The sequence below is a fragment of the Notamacropus eugenii genome, chromosome X, assembly GCF_028372415.1.
Source record: "Notamacropus eugenii isolate mMacEug1 chromosome X, mMacEug1.pri_v2, whole genome shotgun sequence".
Lineage (NCBI taxonomy): Eukaryota > Metazoa > Chordata > Mammalia > Diprotodontia > Macropodidae > Notamacropus > Notamacropus eugenii.
The window spans coordinates 57,362,620-57,375,070 of record NC_092879.1 but is presented as its reverse complement, the minus strand read 5'-3'; the positions used below and the strand labels follow the sequence as shown (position 1 = coordinate 57,375,070).

Sequence of the window (12,451 nt, the reverse complement as noted above, 5' to 3'; positions counted from 1 at the left end):
TCTCCACAGTGAAGCAATTTGCCTAGGCTCTCAGAGCTAGAATCAAGCAACAAGCCTACTATGTGCCAGGCACTGAGCTAGGCACTATGGGGGTTGGGGGTGGGGGAGGAGACAGACAAAAACCATGAACCAAGTCAGCCCTACTCTGGAGTAGTTTGAGTACATGCCGGAGGAAGGGCTTGGAAGGAAGGCTGGCCCACTGGCCACAAAATGCTTCTTCCTTCTCCTCTACATTGGCCGAGGCAATGTGTGTCTTATTCCTCTGGTTCTGCTTTTTTTACCCTCCATCCTTTTACAGATGTGCGGAAGCTTAACCTTAAACATCATCTATCCAAAGGAACCTGCCCTTTCTGATCCCTGGACATGATTGCCAATCTTATGTGTCCCTCTAAAGATGAACAAATGATTTCTGCATGGGGACACCCTGACCCTCTCCCCTCTCCCATGCAGGAGTTTGAACACAAGAAAGGGGCAGATAAAGTCGTACCAAATGCCCTTCATCAAGAGTCCAAGCGGCTCTGGGTCCCCAAGTCCTCCATTAAAGAAGGGGGAAGGGGAGGAGGAGAGAGCCAAGTGTCTAAGGTGCCTTCCAGTTATGAGTTTCTATGAATCCAAATACCAACAGCACAAACATCCCAATGCATACACTAGCTCAGAGTGAATGAAGAGATTGTTAATTAGCCACAAGCAAGACCTCTGTATTGCCCTGGCCAAAAAACACTCTGAAGAAAAAACCTTTGTATGTCTAGCCACCTATAACTGTGGCATTCAAAAGAAAGTCAAAAAGCCTGTGGAAAGAACAGTTGGAAGTATATATATATGTGTGTAAATGTGTATATATATATGTATATACATATATATATACATGTATGTATGTGTGTATATATATATATATATGTAGGTATCTTTTAGCATGGCCCCTTATTTTACAATTAAAGAAACTGAGGCCCTGAGGTACAACATAATCTGCCCACATTCACAGAACCAGTTAAATGACTGAGCTGGTATGAGAACTCAAATCAGGTTTGAGTCCAGGGCTCTCCCACTCCGTCCACCTAGGATGCTCCTCCTTCCCCATCTCCCTCTCTTAGAATCCTCAGCTCCTTTCAAGGCTCAACTTGGGTACCACATCTACACACACACATACACACACACCCCTCTTCTGCTCTTGCTCTACTTCGTCATTTTATATTTACTTCGATTGACCCCTATATCCATTCCCCCAGAAAAAAAGAAATAGGAAGTCATGGCTAAAAGTCATGGAGCATGCCAGATGATAAAGAATTAGCTACCTATGGTCCAAAAGGCAATTCAGAGACATGCATAAGTTGCAACATGTTACCAAAACTGAACTAGGTGGAAGGGGCATGAAAATCACTGGAAAAATACAGGATCAGAAATGCATATAGGAAGCACCAGGGGTACTGGAGGGAAGAGGACACCTCATGGGTCCCCCAGGAATCTGCACATTGTCAAATGATTGAGAGGGAGCTTCCCAATATCTTGAAACAGGTACAGAACCTGCACAAGAGTCACACAGGATGAAGAGGCACAAACATGCAATCTCTACCACTGTTGGGAGTGCTCACATCTCAGAGGCAGAGGATTGTGATGACCTTCAAAGGTCAGGTCATCTCACCTAACTCATTCATTTATGGACAACGAACTGGGAGTGAGCAGCAGTGCCAGGATTCAAATTCAGGTTTTCTGATCCCAAAACTGGCCCTCTTGGCATTGCAACACACAGTCTCATCCTCTTTCACAAATGACATGATCTGGTTTCCTATCTGGCAGCCTTTGAGAATTATTATCCCTCCCTAAAGGCTTTTTTGTTTTATTTTTATTAAAAACTTAACAGTGATATCTAACAGCAGTACAACCAACTAAACCCTGCTTAGTAGTTTTGTGAATGTCAGTGCAAAAAGGGTCATCATTTTTTAGTCACTCCCTCTCTGTTCCCACCAGGGTTCTTGTTCACATTTACAAAGCCAATTATCTGTTGCATTTTCTCTGAGCTTACTGGCCATTCAGTGTTGCTTTTATTTGGTAGTCACCAGTATGGACAGTGGTGTTTGGTTTACTTGATTCATTCAAGTCTTACAAAGTTTCTCTGAGTTTCTTGTATTTGGTGTTTCTTATGGTGTAATAACATGCCCTATGCCCTCCCCCACTCTCACCTCCCACCCAAAAAAAGCTATCTGGAGCTTTACATGGCATTACTTGTCCTTACAAAAAACTGGAAAGTAATCTAAATGTCCAGCAATAGGAGAAATGTTCAATCCACTTAGATATAATGACATAATGGAATTAAGATTGAAGTGTAACAAATACAAAAAAAAATCTGAACTGACCTTAACGAAATAATATCAAGAGAAAAAAGAGGAACCAAAAAAACACAGCACTTTGTATGACCAAAGGGTGAAAAGTGAATGGGAATGAATGGGGAAAGAATCCCTGGGAGATGACTCAAACATTATGATCTGTTTTCATGTTAAAATAACTTGACAAAGGAAATTTAATTAGTTGTGGGGGCGTTTGCACTCAAACTCAAATTCATAGTACTTTTAAACTTTCATTTTTTGTATCTAACTGAAAATAATTGTTAAAAACCAGTTAAAGATAATTCGTGTTGATTCAAGAACTGCTTCATTTCTAGTTAATAACGTGTTTCAAATGTTACAGAGGTATCTTCTAGGCTACTTAAAACATTCTGTGGATAAAAAAATCGATGGTCCGATTTGGGAAGCATCTGGAACGCTCCAGGTTCAAAGGATTAAACAGGGGTTCTTAACTTGGGATCCATGAACTTTTTCAAAAAATATTTTTCTCACTCTATTTCAATATCATTGGTTTCCTTGGTAATCCTCTGAATTTTATTTTATGTATTTACAACCATAATCCTGAGAAGGGCCCGTTCACCAGACTGATGGCTCCTAAAAGATGAACAGCCCCTCATTTGGTGCTTCAGAGCAGAGATATGCAAGCACTTACGTTAGTTGGGGTGTACAGAATAAGGGGTAGGGAAGGACAAGCTTTCTAAGGCAACGTGACCTAATCCAGCCGATACACAGCAGGAATGGGTCATATTAAGCCTTTCTTGAATCCCTCCAGATCCACTCCACCTCTGAACCTCTAAGTGATGGGAAGCTTTTCCTTAGATCAGGCTCAAATGGATTTTTACAACTATGCTACATACAACTACACTAAATGGAGACCCCCCCCCACACACACACACACCCAATGGGGAGAGGAAATAAGGAAAAAGATTGTAGTATATTAAAAGAACTCAAGACATGGGGTCATCTCAGAGGAATTTTAAGCACCAAATCCTGAAAAAAGGAAAATCCAACAAGGGAGGTGGAAGGTTAGGTCACCAGCCCAAGGCCACCGAAATTACCATAAAGAATGACAAATACCAATAAAGAGACCTACCAAGTGGCCAGTGCCCAAGAGTCCAAAAGCCAAATGTGGCAGGGACCCCAAGAACTAGTCACTAAACCTATGTAAATCTATGAGAATCTAAATTCCTTCAGAGGAATTGTCCAGGTAAAGTTGGTAATTTGGAGATAATGTCTGAGGGGAAGCACTAGCTAGCATCCAGCTACACACACATTTCTTGTACGTGCATAGTTATTGGTGGGCAGCCTCTCCTATTAGATGGGGGGCTTCCAGGGGACAGACACCAATTGGCCTTTCTTTGTCTCTCCAGCACTTGACCCAATGCCTGGCATATCGCAGGCCTCAATAAAAGCTTGGTGACTCAATTGGGACTTAGCACAATCACTTACACATAGAATTTGCTTTAGAAATGTCTGTCAGGGTAGACTAGAAACTGCCTGTTTATCTTATTGGAAAGAGTTAGGGAGGACACAGGTGAAAGTGGTTTGAAAAAAACCAGCTGCATAACAACTAATACTTTACAAACACACAATAAAACCCTGTAAGGTAGGTCTAGATACACAAATGTATAGTCAAACTTCCATAAGATCATAAAGATCACAAGAGGTTACAGGGTCAATAAATAAAAAACTGATGTCTGTATATTGTAAAAATGATTACATTGAGTAAGTATAAGCCAGTGCAGTGACTGAAAGTGCCCATCCCAATGCCTAAGGCAAAGATGGCGATGTTAAAAGGGGAACAGGAAGAGAAGGAACCGTGCTCAAAAGATGTTATCTCTGTTAGTTTTAAGGGACAGTTTTAGACCTGAGGTCAGCATCTTCTCCTAGGGGTTTGATTTGCAATTATTTATTTATCAAAGGGACTTTCAAAACTCAGAAAAAAACGTGAAATTATACTTAAAATCCCCCCCTCAAAATCTTTTTCTACTGATTCTTCTCTTGCAGCAGGTTTCAGGGTTACAGTTTAAATTAATTAAAAGAAACTGAGTCTCATTAAGAAATCTAGACCTCATTTTAAAAAAAGACACTGCTTTTCCCTCAAAATGAAGTTTCAGAACACCAGGCTTAAAATGTCAAAAGCCCTGTGTAGACATGAAAAAGCAATGTGGCCTAGGAAAGGGTGAGCAGTGTAATCAGGAAGACATGGGTTCAAATCCTGCCTCAGACACATACTGTGATCATGAGCAATTAACCTAACACTATTACACAACTAGTTTTTACAGTGTCCAGAGCACTGCTGCCTCAGTTTCCTCAAGTGTAAAATGGGGATAATAACAGCACCTCCCTCACTCACAGGGTTATTGTGAATTACCAGGTGAGATAATTTTTGTACAGCCCTTGGCATTGAGGAAATGTATAAATGTTTATTCCCCATTGTTTAAAATGGGCATACAGCTGAAGGGAGTTTCCATAATGCAGTTTTCCAAACTGATGAAATCAAACAGGTCCAGATGCCTAACCTCCCCCCCAAATTTGGTTACAAAATCTATACTGTCATTTTAGACCATGTATTTATCATTAAAGTGTTTTGCACAACAACCTAACCTTGGCATAAATATCATAGGGCAAGGGATTCTTATTTTTGGGGGGGTCTTGAACACTTTGGCAGCTTGATGAAACCTATAGAGCCCTTCTCAGAATGTGGCTTTTAAATTCATAAAATACACGATTGCAAAGAGAATCAATTATGCTGAAATCCAGTTTTTTTTTTCATTCACAGATCTCAGGTTATGGACCCCAATCTTAGGATGATAGAGACTGAACCCATTATTTCATTCATCTAGAGAATTCCTGATTGAAGAAACTTAGCACCAATACAAGTCAGATGGTACCTAAGCAGCAGAAAGCAGGCCCTGAAGCTAAGTGACTGTTCTAAGGCCCAAGCTGACACACACAAGTTGGAGGACCCCAGGCTCAGCACCTACTCAGTTCTCAGTTCTCACAAACAGCCAATGTCCTGGAAAAACACCATGACAAGCCAAACAAAAATTTCAAGACAAAGCAAAGACTGAAATCATATTAAAATAAACCAAAATGGCAAATTTGTGTGTATGTGTGTGTGTGTGTATAATGTATGTCTACATATGTATATGTACTGTATTTATATGCATGTATAAATGTATATGTACATATTTATATGCATATTGATATACATACACTTAGCACAGTAAGAGGTGATTGCTTAAAATCTATTCTTAAGCAAAAAAGAATTTAAAAAGGCAAAATTAGTGCTCCTATAGAACTAAGAGTCTAAAGAATTGGGGGAAAGACTCAAGGATTTCCTTTAAGAGTTATTTCTGAAGATCACAACATTTTGCCTTGGAAACTAAACTTGTGCCATTGTACAAGTATTCACCTTTTTAGGAAGGTTTTCATCTAAGCCCAAGACAGTGGGATTACCTCATCAGGCTTGTTAACTCACAGAAACGTTTGTGTTTCTTTTTAATGTAACCTAGATGCATCGATAGCTCCTATCAGTGAAACTGAACATTCTCCAAGTTCAAATGAAAAGGGGCTAAGATAAATATGTTTTTACTGGATTTAAAAGGTAGAGCATACCCCATAAAACATACCACTGAACCCAAGTTACTGATTTTTTTCCCTTGATGTTAAAACACTATATTTCTGCCCACATTAATGAGAAGGTGAATAGAAAGAAAAGTGGTATTCCAGCCTGCCTGACTGGGCTGTTGTGAGAAAAGTACTTTGTATGCCTGAAAAGTACTCTGTAGGTATGAGTTATTGGTGTTATTTTTAAAACTTTGACAACTAAAATCTGTTCCAAAACACTTAGGACAGGACAACTTCCTTGGATGCCAGACCTTCAGAGGAGAAACCATCCTGCTGCCTTTTTGCTTTTTCACTCTAAAACCCACTAATCTTGGACCCACAAAATGCATGGTCTCCAGCCCAAAGCCCTTTTTCCGCAGGTGGCACCTGCTCTGCTCTGTATAAAGCTCTGGGGGATAGAAGAGAAAGAAAAGGCAGCCTGACCCACACCTCTGTGGCACTGGGTGAGCCCCAGTACCTTTGTTAACCTCACAAAAACTACCTCAGGAGAAGAGTGGTCCAAATGCTGCCCCCCAATACCCCCCCACACATTTTTATCCAATAAGAAAATGAAGATTAAAGTGTTTGGGAAGCTCAGGGAAGGAAGGAAAGGAGGGAGAGAAGGAAGGAAGGAGGGAGGGCGGGCTGGAATTCGGGGGCCCTCGGTCACACCAGATGCTTCCTTCCTAGAAATTGAGCGACCTTGGATAGATCCCTTGGGCTCCCTGGGTCTGAGCTCCCTTCTCCGTAAGTGAAATCGGGGGGACCGCCTGGCTGGTGTCTAAGCACCCCCTCATTTCTGAAGGGTGGGGTCCCGCCCAAGGCAGGGCTTCCCTTCTCTAGGACCCGGGCCCCGAAGTTGAGCGTCTCGGGGTCTCGGGACAGCCAAGGGTGGAAGGCAGGACTGGAACTCAGGACTGCCTGGCTCCGGGTGCTAAGGCTGGGCGCTCCCGTCCCGTCCCGACCCGCCTGGTGCCGGGGCTGGGGAGGGGTGCGGCGGGCATGCAAAAGGGGACCGGCGCAGAGAGACCGCCGGGCTCCGGGACCCCGACCCCCACCCCCCGGCCCTACCAGGGAGGGACCCGAAGCCCAAGCCCGCGGCCACAGAGCCAGGATCCTCCCCGGGCCCTCGGCCTTCACCCCAGGCCGACCCCCAGCGACCCCCCTGTCCCCCTCCCACCCTCGGAGAGTGGGGCGGGGGGCAAGCGGACTTACCGCGGGCCGAGGCCGGAGGGAGGCGCTGCTGCTGCCGCTGCCGCCGCTGGGGAGAAGGAAGGTCAGGCGGCGGCCACTGCCGGGACAGACGGACGGACCAGGGACGGACCACGACCAGGACCTCGGCGCCCCTGGAGTGAGGAGCATCGGTGAGGCCAAGGGGTAAAGCCAGGGGGAGAGGGGGCGGGGCCGGACCCGGGCCGGGGGCGGGGCCGGGGGCGGGGCCGGGCTCGGGACCAGGAAGAGCGCCCCCTGAGGGCTGCCCCGGGCGCAGCAGTCCCGCAGGGCTGCCCAAGCACGCGGTCTCCCTTCCTCCGCCCTCCTCCCCGCCCTCCCCTGCCTTTTCCCGCCTGTGCCTTCTAGTACCTTCCATCCTGGGGCACTCAGGGCTTCCCACCCCAGGAGGGCACTCGGGGGACGAGGGAGAGGGAGAAAGGAGGGGCAGGAAAGGGGGCAAAGGCGGGCGGGCGGGCGGGCCCCAAGGTGCCCGCGGGCTGCTCACCTGCTGGCGGGAGGCTCAGTTCGGTCCCGTCTCCAGCGTCCGCGGGGGGGAGGACTGGGAAGGAGGCGCTAGGCAACGGACGCGCGAGGGAAGGGCGCGAGGCAACGGACGCGCGAGGCAACGGACGCGCGAGGGAATGGACGCGCGAGGCAACGGCCACGCGAGGCAACGGACGCGCGAGGCAACGGACGCGCGAGGGAAGGGCGCGAGGCAACGGACGCGCGAGGGAAGGGCGCGAGGCGACGGCCGAGGGAAGGGCGCGAGGCACCCCGAGGAGGCTGCGGGAATCTGCACCAAGGGCAAAGCGGGCGTCCGTAAGCGGGCCCCAGCCGGGTGCCAACGGCGCCCCGATGGCGCCCCAGGGGAACCCGTTTAGGCCCAGCACTACCCACCCACCGTCCAAGCCCACCTCCTCTGCTGGCCACCCATGCACTCAACACCTTGCCCCTAACCCTCCCACCCAGGGCCCCCCAACACCCACCAAGGCCTACCAGCCCCAGGACAGATCTCTCTCCTTACTTCTTCAGCCACGCTGCAACCACGAAATGAGAAAGTGGAAAGGGAGGCGGGTCAATGGGTCAATGCCTTATATTACCACGAGGGGAGCTCTTTGCACATGCGCACTAGGGCTCACACCCCGCCCATTCACGGGCTCTCGCCATATTGGAGGAAGGAGTCACTGCCAGGTGGTGGGCTCTGTTCTGGGATTTCACGTGGACTCTTTACATCGCAAAGGGCATCCTAGTGAGTTGCAAGACCCTCTCGTAGTCTAGTCCAACCCCATCCTTTTGTGGACATGGAAACTGAAGCCTAGCCATGCTGTTTAACCTCAGTTTTAATAGCTGACATTTTTCTGACCTTGTGTACACATGTCCTAGGGGGCTGAGGTTCATATACTGAGTATATCCTCAGAGGGCACCACATAGCTGAGAGGGTTGTCCTGGACTGTCATGGGCAGAAAAAGGAGACCTGGGTGACCCAGCAAAGGAAGAAGCATTTCTTTCTCTCCCCCCTGGAGGTGGTTTCAGGAAGTGCTAGCAGAGGGAGGGAGGCCAAAGAACCTAAGAGTCCCTCAGGCAAGAAGCATTTATTAAGCACCTACAATGTGCCCAGCAATGTGCTAAGGGCTAGGGATACAGGGAAAGGCAAAATCCAGTCCCTGCCCTGGAGGGCCTCACAGTCCTAAACACAAGACATACATAGGGCACATGGGAAATCATCAACAGTGGGAAGGACCCCAAATTAAGGAAGTCTCGGAAAGGCTTCCTGTAGAAGATGGGACATTAACTGAGAAGTGAAGGAAGGGGGGGAGGAGGCGGGGGGGGGGGGGGGGGGGGGTGGTGAGGGGGAAAAAGGAGGAAAAGAGTCCCAGGAATAGGGAATATGCCGGTGAAAATGCTCAGACTCTGGAGATGGAGTATCCTCTGTCTACTGGATCCCTGTACACTGGAGAGAGCAAGGCGTAAGAAGATTGGAAAAGTAGGAAGGGGCCATGTTATGAACCTCCTCTAAAGTCAAACAGAAGATTTTGTATTTGATCCTGAGACCCCCTGGAGTTTAGGGAATGGAGGAGGGGTGACATGGTCAGACCCAGGACTTAGGGAAGAGTCATTGGACATCTAAGTGGAGTATGCACAGTAGGGGGGAAGATGCTTGAGGCAACATGCCAACCAGCAGGTTCTTTCAACAGTCCAAGAGTGAGGTGAAGAGGGTCTACACCAGTTTTATGGCACTGTCAGACAACAGAAAGGGGCAAATACAAGATATGTTATAAAGTCAGAAATGACAAGAATTAACAATTGACAGGATATGGGGGATGAGGATGAGGAGTCCAGGATGACATCTAGGTGGTGAGTCTGGGTGACTGGGAGATTGGTGGCACCAGTAACTGGGAAGGGTTTGGGGGAAGATATGTTTATTTTGGACATGTTGAGTTTCAGATGCGTATTAGCAGTTGTAGGTAGGAGAATCATGAAAACCTAGACAGAAAAGAAAATCAAGGAAAATAGGACAATCAACAACAGAGATGTCTGGAAGGATGAGGATGGAGAGAAGTTCGTTAGATTTGGGAATTAAGGTCATTGGCAGCTATGGAGAGGTCAATTTCAGCTGAATGCTGTAACCAAATGTAGAAAGCTCTTCTCAAGCAGTTTAGCCATAAAAGGGAAGACAGATATCAGATGATGGTTAGCAGGGATAGACAGATCAAGTGAGGGTTTGGGGGGAGGGGGAGAGGATGGTGGAAATAGGGATATGAGCATGTTTGCAGGCAGTTAGGGAAGCAATCAGTAGACAGGAAGGTAAGTGAGAGAGTGAGAATGACGGAGGGAAAAATCTGCCGAAGGAGACAGGAGAGAATGGGATCACTTTGGATTAGAGAAGGGTTTTGCCTTGGCAAGGAAAAGGAAAAGCCACCTAGAGTGGGACTAGGGTGAAACAAGAAGTAACGGCAGAATACATCTGAGTGAAGGGAGATGAGGAGAGAGAAGAGGGAGCTCTAGGTGAATTGCTTCAATTTTTCCAATGAAATATGAAGCAAAATCCTCAGCTGAATCATTAGAATCATAGTTTTAGAACTGGAAGAGTTTCTTAGAAGCCATCAAGACCAACCCTCTCCTTTTACAGAGAAGGAAACTGAGGCATAGAAAGGGGAAGCAGCCTAGCCAAGGTCACACAAGGTAACAAAGGTGGGATCTGACCCCATGTTGTCTGTCTCCAAATCAGATGTTTTTTCTGCTAAAACATACTGCCTCTCCAAGGAGTTGAGAAACAGGGCTTTGTCATTGATTCACCAGAGAGCTCCCTATATTCTACCAATCCCACCCTTACCAAATCAACTAGGATTTCCCCTGAAGGCTATCTCTGTAACCTTCATTTATACAAATGTAACACTCCCAGCCAGGGAGTCATGGAGCAATTCTTGATGGTCTTAGAGACCTGTGAGCTGGGGGGGGGGGGGGGGGGGGGGGGGGGGGAGGCGCGGAGAGGAGCCTTCTGAGGGAGACTGAATAACTAACTGTGAACATGTTGTTATAACCCCTCCTCCAGGAGAATACAAATTCCTTGTAAGGACTGTCTGACATTCGTATCTCTGGCAGGTGACACAATTCTAGGCACTAAAAAGATGTGTTGATGGACTGATTGAACTGTTTAAAAGGCCATCATCTGGAAGAGGGATTGTTGTACAGTCCTTTCAGTTGTATCTGACTCTTCCTGACCCCTTTTGAGATTTTCTTGGCGAGATCTGGAGTGGTTGACCACTTCCTTCCCCAGCTCATTTTATACATGAGGAAACTGAAGCAACCAAGGTGAAGTGACTGTCCAGCGTCACACAGCTAGTGAGTGTCTGAGCCTGGATTTGAATTCAGGTCTTCCTGACTTCAAGCCTGATGCTGTAGCCAATATGATACTAGCTGCTGGAAGAGGGATTAGGCTTGTTCTATTTGAGCAGAGAGGGAAGAACCAAGAACGGTGGGTGGATGTTTCAGAGAGGCAGGTTTCTATTCAATGTTAGGTAAAGATTCCTAATAATTAGAACTGTCCCAAAGGGAAATGGGCTGCCCAGGAAGGTAGTGGTCTTCAACCTAGAGGCCTTCAAGCAGAGGCCAGAGGATCAACTGTTAGATATACACAGGTTGGACTAGATGCCCAGCGAGGCACCATCTCTGGAATACTGTTGTTCTGTGATGCAGCTGGGCTTTTCTGGTGACAGGCAGGAGTACATATGGAATCTGGTGCCTTCCCTTCAGAGAAAGTGCCCTGAACAGAAACAATTTGTTGTAACGTCCATGGAGAGAGGGGAGCATACTATTTGACGAGGTAACAAGAATGAAAGTCAAGTCTGTCAACTTCCTACTCCCCTATCCCACCCCTCCCCTCAAACACAAGGTATTATAACAATAATAATATTAATAATAGTGACTAACATTTAATATAGCATTTACTATAGACCATGCACTGTGCCAGTCAATGGCATCAAGGTATTTGTGTCTATCGGCCTGAAGCAATAAGCAGCATTGATTACCCTGACCTTCTAGAAAAAGGGATTTATATGTTACTTTTGGGGGGCTTTTGGAAAGTTCAGCAAAATAAAACGATAATAATAAAGGGACAGTGGATTTTTAAAACATGTTTGTTATGTTGTAATAGGATGCTTCAGCTCTAACAAGGAGGTGCTAATATGGACCTGGGGTCAGCATGAAGAGTCTCCCCAAAAACAACTTAGAGGAGCATTGCAAATGATGATATTTTTCCAGCCAACAGAATATTTTTAGTCTCTTCTCCCTTTGGGAAGTACAATAAGTGATAATGTCATAGAGAGTCTCAGGTATACATTGGTAGGAAGGATGGCCATACCAGGAATATATCTCAAGAGATCACAGATCCTTTGTGTATTTCTGTAAAATGTGGATGATAATAATTCTTGCAGTGCCTAGCTTGATGGGTTGTTGTGAAGCAAGTGCTTTGCAGACAGTAAAATACTTTAGAAATCAGATTATTTTATCAATTCTTTTTTCATTCCCTAAAATTGTTAGAATATAAAAGTGTTTTGTATAGCCCCTTCATAGTGGTAATATGATATAATGAAAAGGTCTCCACTCTGAGCCTCAGTTTCCTCCTTTGTAACATAAAAGGATTGGATGGCATTTTTTCTCACCTCGAATAAAACTGGTTGGAGAGGGGGCAGGGATGATAATGCAGGCAGATGATGGCAGAAGGGGTAGACCATGAAGCCCACACAAGGGATAGTCTGACAAAGGGTGTAGTAAGAGAGGGAGGGTGC

The 12,451-nt window shown here is 46.2% G+C and overlaps 1 protein-coding gene and 1 long non-coding RNA gene across 9 annotated transcripts in view; one reads left to right on the top strand and one right to left on the bottom strand.

Annotated features, from left to right (window-relative positions):
- Positions 1–7,292, bottom strand: part of FHL1 (four and a half LIM domains 1) — a 98,525-nt gene extending 91,233 nt beyond the window's left edge. For 3 of the 8 annotated variants that reach the window (XM_072626668.1, XM_072626669.1, XM_072626666.1), the window contains exon 1: positions 7,167–7,292. The gene's annotated coding sequence lies outside the window, so the exon portion shown is untranslated. The remainder of the gene's footprint in view (positions 1–7,166) is intronic. The other 5 variants (XM_072626672.1, XM_072626667.1, XM_072626673.1 and 2 more) reach the window with 4 other exon arrangements.
- A 3,371-nt stretch (positions 7,293–10,663) lies between these two features.
- LOC140516237 (uncharacterized) lies at positions 10,664–12,163 on the top strand. The gene is made up of 2 exons (XR_011971336.1): positions 10,664–11,006; positions 11,381–12,163. It is a non-coding gene; the product is annotated as an uncharacterized lncRNA (long non-coding RNA).
- The last annotated feature ends 288 nt before the right edge of the window (positions 12,164–12,451 follow it).